This window comes from Scyliorhinus torazame, chromosome 4, assembly GCF_047496885.1.
Source record: "Scyliorhinus torazame isolate Kashiwa2021f chromosome 4, sScyTor2.1, whole genome shotgun sequence".
In the NCBI taxonomy this organism is placed as follows: Eukaryota; Metazoa; Chordata; class Chondrichthyes; order Carcharhiniformes; family Scyliorhinidae; genus Scyliorhinus; species Scyliorhinus torazame.
In genome coordinates, this window is record NC_092710.1 from 354,795,159 (window position 1) to 354,814,691 (window position 19,533).

Here is a 19,533-nt window from a genome sequence, read left to right on the forward strand (position 1 = left end):
ACTGTACCCCTTAAGGGTTTCATCAGTTTTTAGATGCCTAGACCAATTGTATGCTTCCTTTTTTCTTTTGACTAAGCTTACAATTTCCCTCATCATCTATGGTTCCCGAATTCTTCCATTTCTATCCTTCACTTTTGCGGGGACATGCCTGTCCTGCACTTCAATCAACTGGCCTTTAAAAACCTCCCACATGTCAGACGTGGATTTGCCTTCAAATAGCCGCTTCCAATCCACATTTCCCAGTTCCTGTCTAATTTGGATGTAACTGGCCCTCGCCCAATTAAGCACCCTCACCCGTGGGCTATTCTTGTCCTTATCCATGACTATTCAAAATCTTATGGATCTATGGTCGCTAAGCACAAAATGCTCCCCCACTGAAACATCAATCACCTGGCCTGGCTCATTCGCCAGTACCAGTCTAGTATGGCCCCCGAAACGAAAGAGAAAATGCTGGAAAATCTCAGCAGGTCTGGCAGCATCTGTAGGGAGAGAAAAGAGCTAACGTTTCGAGTCCAATGACTCTTTGTCAAAGCTTTGTTAGCTCTTTTCTTATTCCTGAGCTCCGCCCATAATGCCTCACTACAAGATCCCTCCATGTGTCCTCCCTCAACACAGCTGGGATCTGCTACCGAATCAGCAATGCAACTCCCCCATTTCTTTTGTTTCCCCTTCTGTCCTGTCTAAAACAATGATATCCCAGAATGTTAAGCTGCCAGTCCTGTCTCTCCTTTAATCATGTCTCCGTAATTACAATTACACATAGTTCCATGCCGTAATCCAGGCTCTCAGTTCATCTGTCTAACCTGATATACTTCTTGCATTGAAGCAAACAGACTCCAGGCCTACAGTCCCGCTGAGCCCTAAAGCTTCCCTCTGCCTGCTCTTACTCGACGCTATGTTTATCTCAGTCACACTTTTTTCCCCAGTCTCTTCACTTACTGGCCTGCTGTTCCGGTTCCCACCCCCCTGCCACACTAGGTTAAACCTTAAACTTGTGTCCCCTCGTGACTGACCCTTCAACTAAAGGGAAGAGCTACTCCTTATCCACCCTGAACATGCCCCTCATAACCATAACTGCCATTTTATTCTCACTATCTCTCCTTGCCAGCCTTATTTTCCCCTTCATTTCCACTCTCAACTTATTGCACTTTGCCTGGTTCTTCTCACTTAAATAATTAATCTGAACGGACTCAAACATTCGCTTTCTTTGTTTCATCATATTCACTATCTCCCTCGTCAGTCCAGCTTTGACTTCGTTTTGCCCGTGTTGCAATGACCCAGAAGAATTTCTTTGGATCAAAACCAAACTGCTGTGACGATTGGGAGGATTTTAGAAATATTGGCTTCTAAATATTGGGACAAAAGTTAGAAGTCTGGGGGTAATAGTGTGCTTTAAAAATTATTTTGTTTTGATTCAAGGAAACGGATGGTGAAATTGATGAAGGAATGTGTTTTTCAATCTAGGCTAATGGACTGGTATGACTGGGGAGGTCCCTTGGGAGTTAATGTGCCTTTGCAGCTTGTAGAGATAATTTGTTTTGCAGCTTGGGGAAATGAGGTTATTGTTGGGTGGAGCCCAGAAAGACAGAGTTTGGGTAAGCTTTGAGGAAAAGAGGAACTGAGTTCTGATCTGTCTACTCCTGAGTCCACAATTAGTTCCAAGTAGGATAGTAAAAAAATAATAATAATATTTTAAACCAGAGCAGTCTTGTCTGAAGACAAGGCAGAGGCTGAAACAACCCACTGGAAGCACCTATTTAAAGATACTCACCAAGGTTCCTTGACCAACACCTTACAAACCCACAACCTCTATAAGGACAAGAGCAGCAGATACCTGGGAACCCCACCACCTGGAGGTTCCCCTCCAAATCACTCACCACCCTGACTTGGAAATATATCGCCGTTCTTTCCCTGTTGCTGGGGCAACATACTGGAACTCTCTCCCCAACAGCACAGTGGGTGTACCTACACTTCAAGCAGCGGTCCAAGAAGGCAACTTACCCCCCCCTTCTGAATAACTAGGGATGGGCAATAAATGCAGGCCTAACCAGCGACGCCCACATACCGTATTTGAATTTTAAAAATATATTCAGCCCGAGTCAGAAGGGGTTCCAACCGGAGACAAACCTGTTTTATAAAACAAAGTATTATTCTTTACCATGCTAATTTTAAGATGGATTAAGAACTGTATGTTAATTTTCTTGTTGTTTAATGGGAAATTGAATAGGTATGTTATGGGGTAATTGTAAGCTGTTTTTTTCGGTGTGAAGTTAATAGTTTAGAACATAGAACATACAGTGCAGAAGGAGGCCATTTGGCCCATCGAGTCTGCACCAACCCACTTAAGCCCTCACTTCCACCCTATCCCCGGAACCCAATAAACCCTCCTAACCTTTTTTTGGACACTAAGGGCAATTTACCATGGCCAATCCACCTAACCTGCACGTCTTTGGACTGTGGGAGGAAACCGGAGCAACCGGAGGAAACCCATGCAGACATGGGGAGAAATTGCAGAATCCGCACAGACAGTGACCCAGCAGGGAATCGAACCTGGGATCCTGGCGCTGTGAAGCCACAGTGCTATCCACTTGTGCTATTGTGCTGCCCAAATTGGATAAAAAAGGAAGTAAAGTAAGCAAAGTTGCCACAGTCCCGGATGATGGAACATGGCCAGTGCACCTAACCTGCACTTCTTTGGACTGGATTAATTAATAGCTGAATATTGTATTCATAATAAAGTTTTGTTTTAGAAATACCAAAGCCCTATTTTTTCCATGCAATCATTGCTGAAGCAAATCATTCTTTCCGCAGAGATTAAAAATAAATCCAAATATCAGGGTTTAGGCCCACTATCCTAACCACTGTTGGGATTGTAATTCTGCTCAAGAAAGTTCCTATGCACATATTTCAGAAATTCATCCCCTCCCTTTCCCTTTATTTTAACATTATCCAAAGTGATATTTCGGTAATTATACTCTCCCAATATCACCACTCCATAGTTAACGTAGAAAATAGGTAAAGGAGGTGTTATGGGCCAGGGTTTAGAGAACCCCAAAGTGTATCATGGAGTTCACCTGACCCACAACTTTTAATAGATTGTGGTATGGGGAGCACACGGCTCACTCTACAGGTGTGGTACAGCAGAAAATGGACCAGCGGTTTTTAAAACAAAACAATGTTTATTCTATGAACTCAAGTTAACCTTTCTAAAACAAACAGTGAACATCTTAGCAACCAGTAAATCAAATATACCCTCCAAAGAATACAGCACTAAGTAATCTCTATGCCGTCCTTTAACATCCAAAAGACTTAACAAACCTTCAAACAGGAGCACATCAGGGTTTACATTCAAGACTGAAAACATTTATAATTCTTCTGAATTCACCAAATGATTAAGAGATAGTCCTTCATGGCAGAGATCAACAGCAGTGCAGCTCACAGACAGATCCAAGCTTTCTCAAACTGAAACTAAAAAGCAGAAGTGGAGCTCAGCTCCACCCACACTCTGACATCACTTCAGTAACATGAGCAGCTCCATTTCTTAAAGGTACAATTCTTAAACACCCATTTCTTAAAGGGTACTCTCACATGACAATAAATAACCCTTCATAACTTTGCTAACATCCATGTGTTAAACCCTTTTCAAAGAAAGGTTTAAATTATCTACAGAAACAGGTATTACTTTGAAATCCTCAATTGAGCTGAAGACAGTCTGTAGCTTGTAGAGAGTGATCATTATACAGCTGCTTGCTTTGCCTTCAGTTATCCAGCACTCAAAAACGAAACTAAAACACACTGTAGCTGCCTGCTGAAAAACGAAAGTGAAAGACAGCCAGCCCAGCTCCACCCACACTCTGACATCACTACAGCTATTTGATAAACACTCAGTTCTTAAAATTACTCTCACATGACAGAGGCCATTCGACCCTCGAGCCTGCTGCACCATTCATTTTGATCATTGCTGATCATCCAACATAATGGCCTGATCCTGCAGTCCCCACTCCCCCCATATCCTTTGACCCCCTTTGCCCCAAGTGCTATATCTAACTTCTTCTTGAAAACATACAATGTTTTGGCCTCAACTGCTTTGTGTGTGAATTCCACAGGCTTACCACTTTCTGGGTGAAGACATTTCTCATCTCTGTCCCAGGTAGGGGCTGATTTAGCTCAGTGGGCTAGACAGCTGGTTTGTGATGCAGAACAAGGCCAGCAGCACGGGTTCAATTCCCGTACCAGCTGAGAATTCGGAATTCTCCCTCAGTGTACCGGAACAGGCGCCGGAATGTGGCGATTAGGGGCTTTTCAAAGTAACTTCATTGCATTGTTAATGTAAGCCTCCTTGTGACAATAAAGATTATAAAAAATAAACAAATAAATAAATAATGGATCCTGAACTTTCTAACCCACAGGCACAATCAGTAAGGATAGGCAACAACACCTCCTCCACGATCATCCTCAACACCGGTTCCCCACAAGGCTGTGTCCTCAGCCTCCTATTATACTCCTTGTCCATCTATGACTGTGTGGCCAAATTCCCCTCCAACTCGATTTTCAAATTTGCTGATGACACCACAGTAGTGAGTCAGATTTCAAACAATGATGAGACAGAGTACAGGAATGAGACAGAGAATCCGGTGAACTGGTGCGACGACAATAATCTCTCCCTCAATGTCAACAAAACGAAGGAGATTGTCATCGACTTCAGAAAGCGTAGTGGAGAACATGCCCCTGTCTACATCAATGGGAACGAAGGAGAAAGGGTCGAGAGCTTCAAGTTTTAAGGTGTCCAGATCATCAACAACCTGTCCTGGTCCCCCCCATGCTGACACGATAGTAAAGAATGCCCACCAACGACTACTTTCTCAGAAGACTAATGAAATTTGGCATGTCAGCTACGACTCTCATCAACTTCTACAAATGCACCACAGAAAGCATTCTTTCTGGTTGTATCACAGCTTGGTATGGATCCTGCTCTGTCCAAGACCGCAGGAAATTACAAAAGGTCATGAATGTAGCTCAATCCATCACGCAAACCGGCCTCCCATCCATCGACTCTTGTCTACAATTCCCGCTGCCTCGAAAAGGCAGCCAGCATAATTAAGGACTCCTAACCCCGGACATACTCTCTTTCACCATCTTCAGTCAGGAAAAAGATACCAAAGTTTGAGGTCACGCACCAACCGACTCAAGAACAGCTTCTTCCCTACTGCCATCAGACCTTTGAATGGACCTACCTCGTATTAAAGTTGATCCTTTCTCTACACCTTGCTATAACGGTAACATTACATTCTGCAATCTCTCATTCCTTCCCTATGTACGGTATGCAGTTTGTACAGCATGCAAGAAACAATACTTTTCACTGTGTACCAATACATGTGACTATAATAAATCAAATCAAATCAAATAATTAAATGATTGACCTAATATCATCAGACTCTGACCCCTGGTTCTGGACACTTCTTATTCACCACACTTGGTGGGGCAGCACGGTGGCGCAGTGGTTAGCACTGCTGCCTCACGGCGCCGAGGTCCCAGGTTCGACCCCGGCTCTGGGTCACTGTCCGTGTGGAGTTTGCATGTTCTCCCCGTGTTTGCATGGGTTTCACCCCCTCAACCCAAAGATGTGCAGGTAGGTGGATTGGCTACGCTAAATTGCCCCTTAATTGGAAAAAATGAATTGGTTAACTCTAAATTAAAAAAAAAAATTCACCTCATGCAGCTTATTCCTCTTTCCTACTTCAGTGTGCCGGCATCCATATCCATACCAATGTAATTCAAACCTTCGCCAACCACAGTGGCATGAGGACATTGTTATCAAAGTGCAATGTGCCCCTTTTGAATTGGCCTCCTGCCTCAGAACTAGTCCCATATCCCAAGAACTCAAGCCCTCCGTGACTCAAGTCACGCAATCATCCTCCTCATCTTCCAATTTCTACTCTTGCTATGTGGCACTGGGAGGAATCCAGAAATGACCACTTTAGAGATCCTATTTTTTCAGTCCCTTCCCTTGCTCCAGAAACTACCCTCTTTATTGACAGTGCAAAAGTGTACAACAGCTTCAGGCTCACTCCGTTCACCCTGCAGGATATCCTACACCAAGTACATTATCCTGGCATTAGGAGGTAGCACACTATATGCAGGATTCACAATGGTTACGGAAAAGCCCAAGTGTCCCCCTCACCATGAAATTTCCTTTAAGATCTGCATTTTTATTCTTTGTTTATTGTTTGTAAGGGAGAAAAATTGTGTTAAAAACTTTAATAAATATATATTTTTTTAAAAGTTGGTAAGAGTTAATGTGGACATGCCGAATTTCCTTAATTTCCTGAGCGCTGTTGTGCTTTCTTGGTGGTAGCGTCAACGTGGGTGGACCAGGACAGATTTTTGGAGATATGCACCCCAAGGAATTTGAAACTGCTAACCATCTCCGCCTCGGCCCCGTTGATGCTGACAGGGGTGTGTACAGTACTTTGCTTCCTGAACTCAATGACCAGCTCTTTAGTTTTGCTGGCATTGAGGGATAGATTGAGGGATACATGGACATGCTCCCTCTGTCTGCAGAAGACAAGGCCCTGTACGTGAATATATATATTTTTTTCATGTGGTTTTCAGCATATGCAGGTGCGCCACACTCCAAACCCAACTGATAATCTTAAATTTTATCAGTGTAATTCTTCACACAAGCAAGATTAATTAGGTGTTATTCAATTGGAAAATCGCATGTGAGACACTGTTTTAGATTTTACGGGCTGGATTGGTACAGTCTATACTTTTTCTGTTGCAAACAGCCGCGGGGACGTGCTGTTTGATACGATCCTCCAATCATTTCGTCATACAGCCTATATAGAGCCTGTGGGGGCCGGTTTAACTCAGTTGACTAGAAGCCGGTTTATGATGCTGAATGAAGCCAGCAGTGGGGGTCAATTCCTGGACAGGCTGAGGTTATTAATGCCTTCTCAACCTTGCCCCTCGAGTGAGGTTTGGTGATCCTCAAGTTCAATCACCACCAGTCAGCTCTCCCCCTGAAAGAGGAACCTATGCTCATCTGGGTCCATGGCAACTTTACTTACTTACAGCCTATATATATCTGGCATCACACTGGCACTGAAATTCATATACCACATTAGTAATTTGTGTGATTGGCAAAACATCTTTTTGCCTCAATGGCATCCTGTGCGCAATGACGAGTATGAATGGGCTCGAGGCTGCCACTTTTGGTCTTAAAAATGCCCAGTCTTGGAAGGGTGGGGTGCCTCAAATTGTTGAGCAACAGGCGAAGCTCGCATTCTTAATGGCAATGCCTCCACCAAAGTCCACTTGCTAACCAATCAGTATTCTCTTCCCATGAAGTATAAATTGCCACTGTTGAAAAATTCTTGCAAACTATCCTGATGAGTGAAAAGCTTTGATAGTACGTCTCTTATCAGCAATATTAGTTTTATTTCTAGATCTGCTGCTCTAACACTTATTAATATACTTACTGAAGCCACAGTGCTATCCACTTGTGCTACCGTGCTGGCCAAAGAAGTTTCTCCTCATCTCACTCCTAGCTATCCTGCTGACCATCTTGAAATTGTGACCCCCTAGTCACTGACACACCAACTAGTGGAAACAGAATATCCTTCTTTAACGTGTCAAAATTGTGCAGGATTTTCAACACCCCAATAAGGTCGCCTATTAATCTTCTCTTCTCCAAGGAGAACAAGCCCAATTTCTCCAACTTTCTTTGTATCGAAAATTCCTTAACCCTGGTATCATTCTGGGCAGCACGGTAGCATTGTGGATAGCACAATTGCTTCACAGCTCCAGGGTCCCAGGTTCGATTCCGGCTTGGGTCACTGTCTGTGCGGAGTCTACACATCCTCCCCGTGTGTGTGTGGGTTTCCTCCGGGTGCTCCGGTTTCCTCCCACAGTCCAAAGATGTGCAGGCTAGGTGGATTGGCCATGATAAATTGCCCTTACTGTCCAAAATTGCCCTTACGTTGGGTGGGGATACTGGGTTATGGGGATAGGGTGGAGGTGTTGACCTTGGGTAGGGTGCTCTTTCCAAGGGCTGGTGCAGACTCGATGGGCCGAATGGCCTCCTTCTGCACTGTAAATTCTATGAAAAAAAATATTCTATGATGCTAGCAAATTTCCTCTGAACTCTCTCCAGGGCGTCAACATCTTTCTTAAAATAAGGTGTCCAGAACTGAACACAATATTCCAAATGTGGTCTGACCAATGATTTGTAGAGTTGCAGCATCACTTCCTTGCTTTTATATTCTATTCCTTATTTCTAAACCCAAGGGTGCTATAAGCCTTTTCAATAGCTGTTTCAACTTGTCTGGCCACCTACAGAGAATTATGCACTTGAACCCTGAGGTCCCTCTGCTCCTGTACTCCCCTCAAAGTTGTACCATTGAGCCTATACTGTCTCCCCATGTTTCTTCTACCAAAATGCATTACCTCACATTTCGCTGCATTGAGGTTCATCTGCCAGGTGTCTGCCCATTTAGCCAAATTGTCAATGTCCCTTTGAAGTCGTTCAGCATCATCCTCATAATTCACTATTCTCCCTAGCTTAGTATCATGTGCAAATTTAGAGGTTTATCTGCATTTCTTTGACATCAGTTTTTTTTTAAAATTGCTTTCTTCTGGCTCTCACTGCTTCTTTTAACTATGGGTCTCCAGCACTGTGCTCTCTCAGGCTTCCTCACTCTGGACTTGCTGCTGCTTTTAACTGTGGTCTCTCAGGCTTCCTCACTCTGGACTTGCTGCTTTTAACTGTGCTCTCTCAGGCTTCCTCACTCTGGACTTGCTGCTTTTAACTGTGCTCTCTCAGGCTTCCTCACTCTGGACTTGCTGCTTTTAACTGTGCTCTCTCAGGGTTCCTCACTCTGGACTTGCTGCTTTTAACTGTGCTCTCTCAGGCTTCCTCACTCTGGACTTGCTGCTGCTTTTAACTGTGCTCTCTCAGGCTTCCTCACTCTGGACTTGCTGCTGCTTTTAACTGTGCTCTCTCAGGCTTCCTCACTCTGGACTTGCTGCTTTTAACTGTGCTCTCTCAGGCTTCCTCACTCTGGACTTGCTGCGGCATTTAACTGTGCTCTCTCAGGCTTCCTCACTCTGGACTTGCTGCTGCTTTTAACTGTGCTCTCTCAGGCTTCCTCACTCTGGACTTGCTGCTTTTAGCTGTGTTCTCTCAGGCTTCCTCACTCTGGACTTGCTGCTTTTAACTGCTCTCTCAGGGTTCCTCACTCTGGACTTGCTGCTTTTAACTGTGCTCTCTCAGGCTTCCTCACTCTGGACTTGCTGCTTTTAACTGTGCTCTCTCAGGCTTCCTCACTCTGGACTTGCTGCTTTTAACTGTGCTCTCTCAGGTTTCCTCACTCTGGACTTGCTGCTTTTAACTGTGCTCTCTCAGGGTTCCTCACTCTGGACTTGCTGCGGCATTTAACTGTGCTCTCTCAGGCTTCCTCACTCTGGACTTCCTGCTTTTAACTGTGTTCTCTCAGGCTTCCTCACTCTGGACTTGCTGCTTTTAACTGCTCTCTCAGGGTTCCTCACTCTGGACTTGTTGTTGCTTTTAACTGCTCTCTCAGGCTTCCTCACTCTGGACTTGCTGTTGCTTTTAACTGTGGGTCTCCAGCACTGTGCTCTCTCAGGCTTCCTCACTCTGGACTTGCTGCTGCTTTTAACTGTGCTCTCTCAGGCTTCCTCACTCTGGACTTGCTGCTGCTTTCAACTGTGGGTCTCCAGCACTGTGCTCTCTCAGGCTTCCTCACTCTGGACTTGTTGCTTTTAACTGCGCTCTCTCAGGCTTCCTCACTCTGGACTTGCTGCTTTTAACTGTGCTCTCTCAGGCTTCCTCACTCTGGACTTGCTGCTTTTAACTGTGCTCTCTCAGGCTTCCTCACTCTGGACTTGCTGCTGCTTTTAACTGCTCTCTCAGGCTTCCTCACTCTGGACTTGCTGCTTTTAACTGTGTTCTCTCAGGCTTCCTCACTCTGGACTTGCTGCTTTTAACTGCTCTCTCAGGGTTCCTCACTCTGGACTTGTTGTTGCTTTTAACTGCTCTCTCAGGCTTCCTCACTCTGGACTTGCTGCTGCTTTTAACTGTGGGTCTCCAGCACTGTGCTCTCTCAGGCTTCCTCACTCTGGACTTGCTGCTGCTTTTAACTGTGCTTTCTCAGGCTTCCTCACTCTGGACTTGCTGCTGCTTTCAACTGTGGGTCTCCAGCACTGTGCTCTCTCAGGCTTCCTCACTCTGGACTTGTTGTTGCTTTTAACTGCGCTCTCTCAGGCTTCCTCACTCTGGACTTGCTGCTTTTAACTGTGCTCTCTCAGGCTTCCTCACTCTGGACTTGCTGCTTTTAACTGTGCTCTCTCAGGCTTCCTCACTCTGGACTTGCTGCTGCTTTTAACTGTGCTCTCTCAGGCTTCCTCACTCTGGACTTGCTGCTTCTTTTAACTGTGGGTCTCCAGCACTGTGCTCTCTCAGGCTTCCTCACTCTGGACTTGCTGCTTTTAATTGTGGTCTCTCAGGCTTCCTCACTCTGGACTTGCTGCTGCTTTTAACTGTGCTCTCTCAGGCTTCCTCACTCTGGACTTGCTGCTGCTTTTAACTGTGCTCTCTCAGGCTTCCTCACTCTGGACTTGCTGCTGCTTTTAACTGTGCTCTCTCAGGCTTCCTCACTCTGGACTTGCTGCTGCTTTTAACTGTGCTCTCTCAGGCTTCCTCACTCTGGACTTGCTGCTTTTAATTGTGGTCTCTCAGGCTTCCTCACTCTGGACTTGCTGCTGCTTTTAACTGTGCTCTCTCAGGCTTCCTCACTCTGGACTTGCTGCTGCTTTTAACTGCTCTCTCAGTCTTCCTCACTCTGGACTTGCTGCTTTTAACTGTGCTCTCTCAGGCTTCCTCACTCTGGACTTGCTGCTGCTTTTAACTGTGCTCTCTCAGGCTTCCTCACTCTGGACTTGCTGCTGCTTTTAACTGTGCTCTCTCAGGGTTCCTCACTCTCGACTTGCTGCTGCATTTAACTGTGCTCTCTCAGGGTTCCTCACTCTGGACTTGCTGCTTTTAACTGTGCTCTCTCAGGGTTCCTCACTCTGGACTTGCTGCTGCTTTTAACTGTGCTCTCTCAGGCTTCCTCACTCTGGACTTGCTGCTGCTTTTAACTGTGCTCTCTCAGGCTTCCTCACTCTGGACTTGCTGCTTTTAACTGTGCTCTCTCAGGGTTCCTCACTCTGGACTTGTTGTTGCTATTAACTGCTCTCTCAGGCTTCCTCACTCTGGACTTGCTGCTGCTTTTAACTGCTCTCTCAGGCTTCCTCACTCTGGACTTGCTGCTGCTTTTAACTGTGCTCTCTCAGGCTTCCTCACTCTGGACTTGCTGCATTTAACTGTGCTCTCTCAGGCTTCCTCACTCTGGACTTGCTGCATTTAACTGTGCTCTCTCAGGCTTCCTCACTCTGGACTTGCTGCTGCTTTTAACTGTGGGTCTCCAGCACTGTGCTCTCTCAGGCTTCCTCACTCTGGACTTGCTGCTGCTTTTAACTGTGCTCTCTCAGGCTTCCTCACTCTGGACTTGCTGCTTTTAACTGTGCTCTCTCAGGCTTCCTCTCTCTGGACTTGCTGCTTTTAACTGTGCTCTCTCAGGCTTCCTCACTCTGGACTTGCTGCTGCTTTTAACTGTGCTCTCTCAGGCTTCCTCACTCTGGACTTGCTGCTGCTTTTAACTGTGCTCTCTCAGGCTTCCTCACTCTGGACTTGCTGCTGCTTTTAACTGCTCTCTCAGGCTTCCTCACTCTGGACTTGCTGCTGCTTTTAACTGTGCTCTCTCAGGCTTCCTCACTCTGGACGTGCTGCTTCTTTTAACTGTGGGTCTCCAGCACTGTGCTCTCTCAGGGCTCCTCACTCTGGACTTGCTGCTGCTTTTAACTGTGCTCTCTCAGGCTTCCTCACTCTGGACTTGCTGCTGCTTTTAACTGTGCTCTCTCAGGCTTCCTCACTCTGGACTTGCTGCTTTTAACTGTGCTCTCTCAGGCTTCCTCACTCTGGACCTGCTGCTGCTTTTAACTGTGCTCTCTCAGGCTTCCTCACTCTGGACCTGCTGCTGCTTTTAACTGTGCTCTCTCAGGCTTCCTCACTCTGGACTTGCTGCTGCTTTTAACTGTGCTCTCTCAGGGCTCCTCACTCTGGACTTGCTGCTGCTTTTAACTGTGCTCTCTCAGGCTTCCTCACTCTGGACCTGCTGCTGCTTTTAACTGTGCTCTCTCAGGCTTCCTCATTCTGGACTTGCTGCTGCTTTTAACTGTGCTCTCTCAGGCTTCCTCACTCTGGACTTGTTGTTGCTTTTAACTGCTCTCTCAGGCTTCCTCACTCTGGACTTGTTGCTGCTTTTAACTGTGCTCTCTCAGGCTTCCTCACTCTGGACTTGCTGCTGCTTTTAACTGTGCTCTCTCAGGGTTCCTCACTCTGGACTTGCTGCTGCATTTAACTGTGGTCTCTCAGGCTTCCTCACTCTGGACTTGTTGCTGCTTTTAACTGTGCTCTCTCAGGCTTCCTCACTCTGGACTTGCTGCTTTTAATTGTGGTCTCTCAGGCTTCCTCACTCTGGACTTGCTGCTGCTTTTAACTGCTCTCTCAGGCTTCCTCACTCTGGTCTTGCTGCTGCTTTTAACTGCTCTCTCAGGCTTCCTCACTCTGGTCTTGCTGCTGCTTTTAACTGCTCTCTCAGGCTTCCTCACTCTGGACTTGCTGCTGCTTTTAACTGTGCTCTCTCAGGCTTCCTCACTCTGGACTTGCTGCTGCTTTTAACTGTGCTCTCTCAGGCTTCCTCTCTCTGGACTTGCTGCTTTTAACTGTGCTCTCTCAGGCTTCCTCACTCTGGACTTGCTGCTGCTTTTAACTGTGCTCTCTCAGGCTTCCTCACTCTGGACTTGCTGCTGCTTTTAACTGTGCTCTCTCAGGCTTCCTCACTCTGGACTTGCTGCTGCTTTTAACTGTGCTCTCAGGCTTCCTCACTCTGGACTTGCTGCTGCTTTTAACTGTGCTCTCTCAGGCTTCCTCACTCTGGACTTGCTGCTGCTTTTAACTGTGCTCTCTCAGGCTTCCTCACTCTGGACTTGCTGCTGCTTTTAACTGCTCTCTCAGGCTTCCTCACTCTGGACTTGCTGCTGCTTTTAACTGTGCTCTCTCAGGCTTCCTCACTCTGGACTTGCTGCTGCTTTTAACTGTGCTCTCTCAGGCTTCCTCACTCTGGACTTGCTGCTTTTAACTGTGGGTCTCCAGCACTGTGCTCTCTCAGGCTTCCTCACACTGGCTCTCGCTGACCCCTAACTGCTGCTTTTAACTGTGGGTCTCCAGGACGGTGCTCTCCCAGGCTTCCTCGCTCTGGCCCTCGCTGCTGCTTTTAACTGTGGGTCTCCAGGACGGTGCTCTCCCAGGCTTCCTCGCTCTGGCCCTCGCTGCTGCTTTTAACTGTGGGTCTCCAGCATAGTTGTCTCCGATTCTTCACACTGGCCCTTGCTGACTCCTCGCTGCTGCTTTTAACTGTGGATCTCCAGCACTGTTCTCTCTCAGACTTCCTCACACTGGCCCTCGCTGACTCCTCGCTGCTGCTTTTAACTGTGGATCTCCAGCACTGTTCTCTCTCAGACTTCCTCACACTGGCCCTCGCTGACTCCTCGCTGCTGCTTTTAACTGTGGATCTCCAGCACTGTTCTCTCTCAGACTTCCTCACACTGGCTCTCGCTGACTCCTCGCTGCTGCTTTTAACTGTGGATCTCCAGCACTGTTCTCTCTCAGACTTCCTCACACTGGCTCTCGCTGACTCCTCGCTGCTGCTTTTAACTGTGGATCTCCAGCACTGTTCTCTCAGGCGTCCACAGACTGGCTCTCACTGACTCCTCGCTGCTGCTTTTAACTGTGGATCTCCAGCACTGTTCTCTCTCAGACTTCCACAGACTGGCTCTCGCTGACTCCTCGCTGCTGCTTTTAACTGTGGATCTCCAGCACTGTTCTCTCAGGCGTCCACAGACTGGCTCTCACTGACTCCTCGCTGCTGCTTTTAACTGTGGATCTCCAGCACTGTTCTCTCTCAGACTTCCACAGACTGGCCCTCGCTGACTCCTCGCTGCTGCTTTTAACTGTGGATCTCCAGCACTGTTCTCTCTCAGACTTCCACAGACTGGCTCTCGCTGACTCCTCGCTGCTGCTTTTAACTGTGGATCTCCAGCACTGTTCTCTGAGGCGTCCACAGACTGGCTCTCACTGACTCCTCGCTGCTGCTTTTAACTGTGGATCTCCAGCACTGTTCTCTCTCAGACTTCCACAGACTGGCCCTCGCTGACTCCTCGCTGCTGCTTTTAACTGTGGATCTCCAGCACTGTTCTCTCTCAGACTTCCACAGACTGGCTCTCACTGACTCCTCGCTGCTGCTTTTAACTGTGGATCTCCAGCACTGTTCTCTCTCAGACTTCCACAGACTGGCCCTCGCTGACTCCTCGCTGCTGCTTTTAACTGTGGATCTCCAGCACTGTTCTCTCTCAGACTTCCACAGACTGGCTCTCACTGACTCCTCGCTGCTGCTTTTAACTGTGGATCTCCAGCACTGTTCTCTGAGGCGTCCACAGACTGGCTCTCACTGACTCCTCGCTGCTGCTTTTAACTGTGGATCTCCAGCACTGTTCTCTCTCAGACTTCCACAGACTGGCCCTCGCTGACTCCTCGCTGCTGCTTTTAACTGTGGATCTCCAGCACTGTTCTCTCTCAGACTTCCACAGACTGGCCCTCGCTGACTCCTCGCTGCTGCTTTTAACTGTGGATCTCCAGCACTGTTCTCTCTCAGACTTCCACAGACTGGCTCTCACTGACTCCTCGCTGCTGCTTTTAACTGTGGATCTCCAGCACTGTTCTCTGAGGCGTCCACAGACTGGCTCTCACTGACTCCTCGCTGCTGCTTTTAACTGTGGATCTCCAGCACTGTTCTCTCTCAGACTTCCACAGACTGGCTCTCACTGACTCCTCGCTGCTGCTTTTAACTGTGGATCTCCAGCACTGTTCTCTCAGGCGTCCACAGACTGGCTCTCACTGACTCCTCGCTGCTGCTTTTAACTGTGGATCTCCAGCACTGTTCTCTCTCAGACTTCCACAGACTGGCTCTCACTGACTCCTCGCTGCTGCTTTTAACTGTGGATCTCCAGCACTGTTCTCTCTCAGACTTCCACAGACTGGCTCTCACTGACTCCTCGCTGCTGCTTTTAACTGTGGATCTCCAGCACTGTTTTCTCTCAGACGTCCTCATTCTGGCCCTCGCTGCTACTTCTACCTGTTGCTCTCCACTCTTGCACCTATGCTCTGTCCTCTGGACATAAAATGATGAAACCGTTTCAGCCACAAGCTATCTATAAGTACACAGCAACTAAACTATCGTACCAGGGGTACAGTATTGTAGTGATTACACCATTGGACAGTGTTCCAGAGATCTGAAGAAAATGAAAGATAAAATCTCACCATCGTTTGAGAATTTGAAATCAGTTCAAAGAAAATCTGGAAATACAAAAAAGAGAATGGCATCAATTCAAGTGCACACATGAACATACAAACATATCAACTCTGAAAAGTTGAGCCTATTCCGCCATTCAGTAAGATCATGGCTGATTTGTGTTTCAAAATCCACATTCCCATTTACCCAATCTTTGATTCTCTTGCCTAACAAGAAGCCACCCCCGTCTTCAAAATATTGAATGCCTCCCCCTGCCTCCATTGTCCACAGAGGCAGAGTTTCAAAGTTGCACAATCCTCCGAGAGAAAACAATTCTTTTAACGTCTGTCCTGTAAGGGTGATCCCTAATTTTAAAACTGCGCTCCCTGATTCTGAGCCTAGCCACAAGAGAAAACAGCAGCGCGGGTTCAATTCCCGCACCAGCTGAGAATTCGGAATTCTCCCTCTGTGTACCCGAACAGGCGCCGGAATGTGGCGACTGGGGGCTTTTCACAGTAACTTCATGGCGATGTTCATGTAAGCATACTTGTGACAACAAAAAGACTATTATTATTATGTCTTAGAATCGAACAGGGAACCGGGTTTGATTCCCGGCGTGGGTCACTGTTTGTGCGGTGTCTGCTCATTCTCCCCGTTTCCGTGTGGATTTCCTCCCACAAGTCCCAAAAGACATGCTGTTAGGTGAATTAGACATTCTGAATTAGACATTCTGGTAGGTTCTTTACGCAAAGAGTAGTGAGGCCGTGGAATGCCCTACCTGCTACAGTAGTGAACGCGCCAACATTGAGGGCATTTAAAAGTTTATTGGATAAACATATGGATGATAATGGCATAGTGTAGGTTAGATGGCTTTTGTTTCGGTGCAACATCGTGGGCCGAAGGGCCTGTACTGCGCTGTATTGTTCTATGTTCTATGAATTCTCCATCTGTGGACCCGAACAGGAGCCGGAATGTGGCGACTAGGGGATTTTCACAGTAACTTCATTGCAGTGTTAATGTAAGCCTACTTGTGACAATAAAGATTATTATTATGGAAACAATCCAGTATGTCCAACCTTTCCACATAAGACAATCAATTCATTCCATGCATCAATCTCGTTATCCTCCTCTGAACCATTTCCAACTTATTTATGTAAATAAGGAGGCCAAAGCTGCACACACCATTTAAGAACTTAAATTGAATATGAATTCTCTTCCCAATTTTGCTTTTTTTCCTCAAATCCCACAGACCCCATTCCTCTCCTTCCCTGAACCATGATAGGTTTCCTTTGTCCTTACTTTTCATCCCATCAGCCTCCGCATTCATTGTCCTAACTTCTCACCCACCAGCCTCCACATTCAAAGGATGTTCCGCAAACTCCAGCATGCCACCACCAAACACATCACGCCCTCACTCCCCTTCAGCATTCCAGAGATATTTCTCTCTGTGGCCCCTTGGTCCATTCCTCCATCAACCCCACAAATCAGCCCTATCCAGTGGCACCTTGCAATCCAAGTTGCATACGGTGCAACTCCTGCCCCCTTTACCCTCTCCCTGCTCACCATCGATGAGCCTCGACACTCTTTTCAGGTGAGAGTGCTTCACGTGCACCTCCTTCAATCTGGTCTATCGCATTTACTGCTCCCAATGTGATCTACTCTACATTGGAGAGACTAAACATGGGCAGCATGGTGGCACAGTGGGCAGCACTGTTGACTCAGCATCAGGGACCCAAAGTCAAATCTTGCCGTGGGTCACACTATGTATGGAGTTTGCACTTTCTCCCCGAGTCTGCGTGGGTTTCCTCCCAGTCCAAAGATATGCAGTTTAGGTGGATTGGCCATGATCAATTGCCCAAGCGTGTCCAAAAATGTGCAGGTTAGGTGGGGTTATGGGGCTACGAAGACAGTGTGGTCTGTCAGAGGTTCGGTGCAGACTGGATGGGTCAAGTGGCCTCCTTCTGCTCTGCAGCTCAATGTTCATGTTCTCAACACAGACTGGGTGACTGCTTTTCGGAACACTTTCGGTCTGTCCGTAAGCAGGACCCAGACCTTCCTGTCGCTTGCCATTTCAACTCACCGTCCTGCTCTTATGTCCACGTGTCCGTCCTTGGCCTGCTGCAATGTTCCAGTGAAGGCCAGCACAAACTGTCGGAAGAGCACTGGATCTTCGGATTAAGCACATTACAGTCTTCCAGATATTTGAGTTACATGGAAACATACATAGAAAATAGAAGCAGGACGGCATTCAGCCCTTCGAGCCTTCTCCGCCATTCATTGGGATTATGGCTGATCATCACCTGATCCTGCCTTCCCCCCCTCTCCACCCATATCCCTTGATCCCTTTAGCCCCAAGAGCTATATCTAATTCCTTCCTGAAGTTACACAACATTTTAGCCTCAACGACTTTCTGTGGTCGCGATCCCACAGATTCACCACTCTCTGGGTGATAAAATTTCTTCTCACCTATAATAATCTTTATTGTCACAAGTAGGTTTACATTAACACTGCAATGAAGTTACTGTGAAATGTCCCGAGTCGCCACATTCCAGCACCTGTTCGGGTCACAGAGGAAGAATTCAGAATGTCCAATTCACCTAACAGCATGTCTTTCTGGACTTGTGGGAGGAAACTGGAGCACCCGGAGGAAACTCACCGCAGACACGGGGACAACATGCAGACTCCATACAGTGACCCAAGCCAGAAACCGAACCTTGGACCCTGGAGCTGTGAAGCAACAGTGCTAACCACTGTGCTACCGTGTCGCCCAGTCCTAAAAGGTTAACCCCTTATCCTCAAACTATGACCCCTAGTTCTGGACTCCCCCACCATCAGGAACATTCTTTCTGAATCTACACCGTCATATCCTGTTAGAAGTTTCCAAGTTTCTATGGGATCCCCTCTCACTCTTCTAAACTCCAATGATTATAATCCTAACCAACTTAGTCACACCATCCCAGGAATCAGCCTGGTAAACCTTCGCTGCACTCTCTCCATAGCAAGAACATCCTTTCTCAGACAAGGATACCAAAACTGCACACAATATTCCAGGTGTTGCCTCACCAATGCCCAATAAAATTGCAGTAAAACATCCCTATTCGTATACTCAAATCACCTCGCTATGAAGGCCAACATGCCATTTGCCTTCTTTGCTGCCTGCTGTACATGCGCGCTTACTTTCAGTGACTGATGTACGAGGACACCAAGGTCTCGCTGAGTAGCCACCCCTCTCAATTTATGCCCATTCAAATAATAATCTGCCTTCATATTTTTGCCACAGAAGCAGATACCTCACATTTATCCGCATTATACTGCACCTGCCGTGCATTTACCCACTCCTCAGCCTGACCAAATCCTGCTGCAGCATCTCTGCATCCTCCTCACAGCTCACCGGGGAGGAGGTGGCGTAGTGGTATTTTCACTTGTAATCCAATGGACTAGAGCACTCGGGGGTCCCAGGTTCAAATCCCGCAACTGCAGATGGTGAAATTTGAATTTAATAAAAATCTGGAATTAAGAGTCTAGTTATGACCATGAAAACATTGTCGATTGTTGTAAAAACCTATCTGGTTCACTAATATCCTTTAGGGAAGGAAATCTGCCTCCCTTACCTGGTCCGGCCCAGTTCTTTGAGAAGGTGACCAAACAGGTGGATAAGGGTAAAGCAGTTGATGTGGTGTATATGGATTTCAGTAAAGCGTTTGATAAGGTTCCCCATGGTAGGCTACTGCAGAAAATACGGAGGCATGGGATTCAGGGTGATTTAGCAGTTTGGATCAGAAATTGGCTAGCTGGAAGAAGACAAAGGGTGGTGGTTGATGGAAAATGTTCAGACTGGAGTCCAGTTACTAGTGGTGTACCACAAGGATCTGTTTTGGGGCCACTGCTGTTTGTCATTTTTATAAATGACCTGGAGGAGGGCATAGAAGGATGGGTGAGTAAATTTGCAGATGACACTAAAGTCGGTGGAGTTGTGGACAGTGCGGAAGGGTGTTACAAGTTACAGAGTGACATAGATAAGCTGCAGCGCTGGGCTGAGAGGTGGCAAATGGAGTTTAATGCA

General features: G+C 47.0%; 1 long non-coding RNA gene across 1 annotated transcript in view; it reads right to left on the reverse strand.

Annotated features, from left to right (window-relative positions):
* Positions 1-19,533, reverse strand: part of LOC140411211 (uncharacterized) — an 84,679-nt gene that overhangs the window by 51,311 nt on the left and 13,835 nt on the right. The window contains exon 3 of the long non-coding RNA XR_011940841.1: positions 15,500-15,535. This is a non-coding gene — a long non-coding RNA (uncharacterized lncRNA). The remainder of the gene's footprint in view (positions 1-15,499; positions 15,536-19,533) is intronic.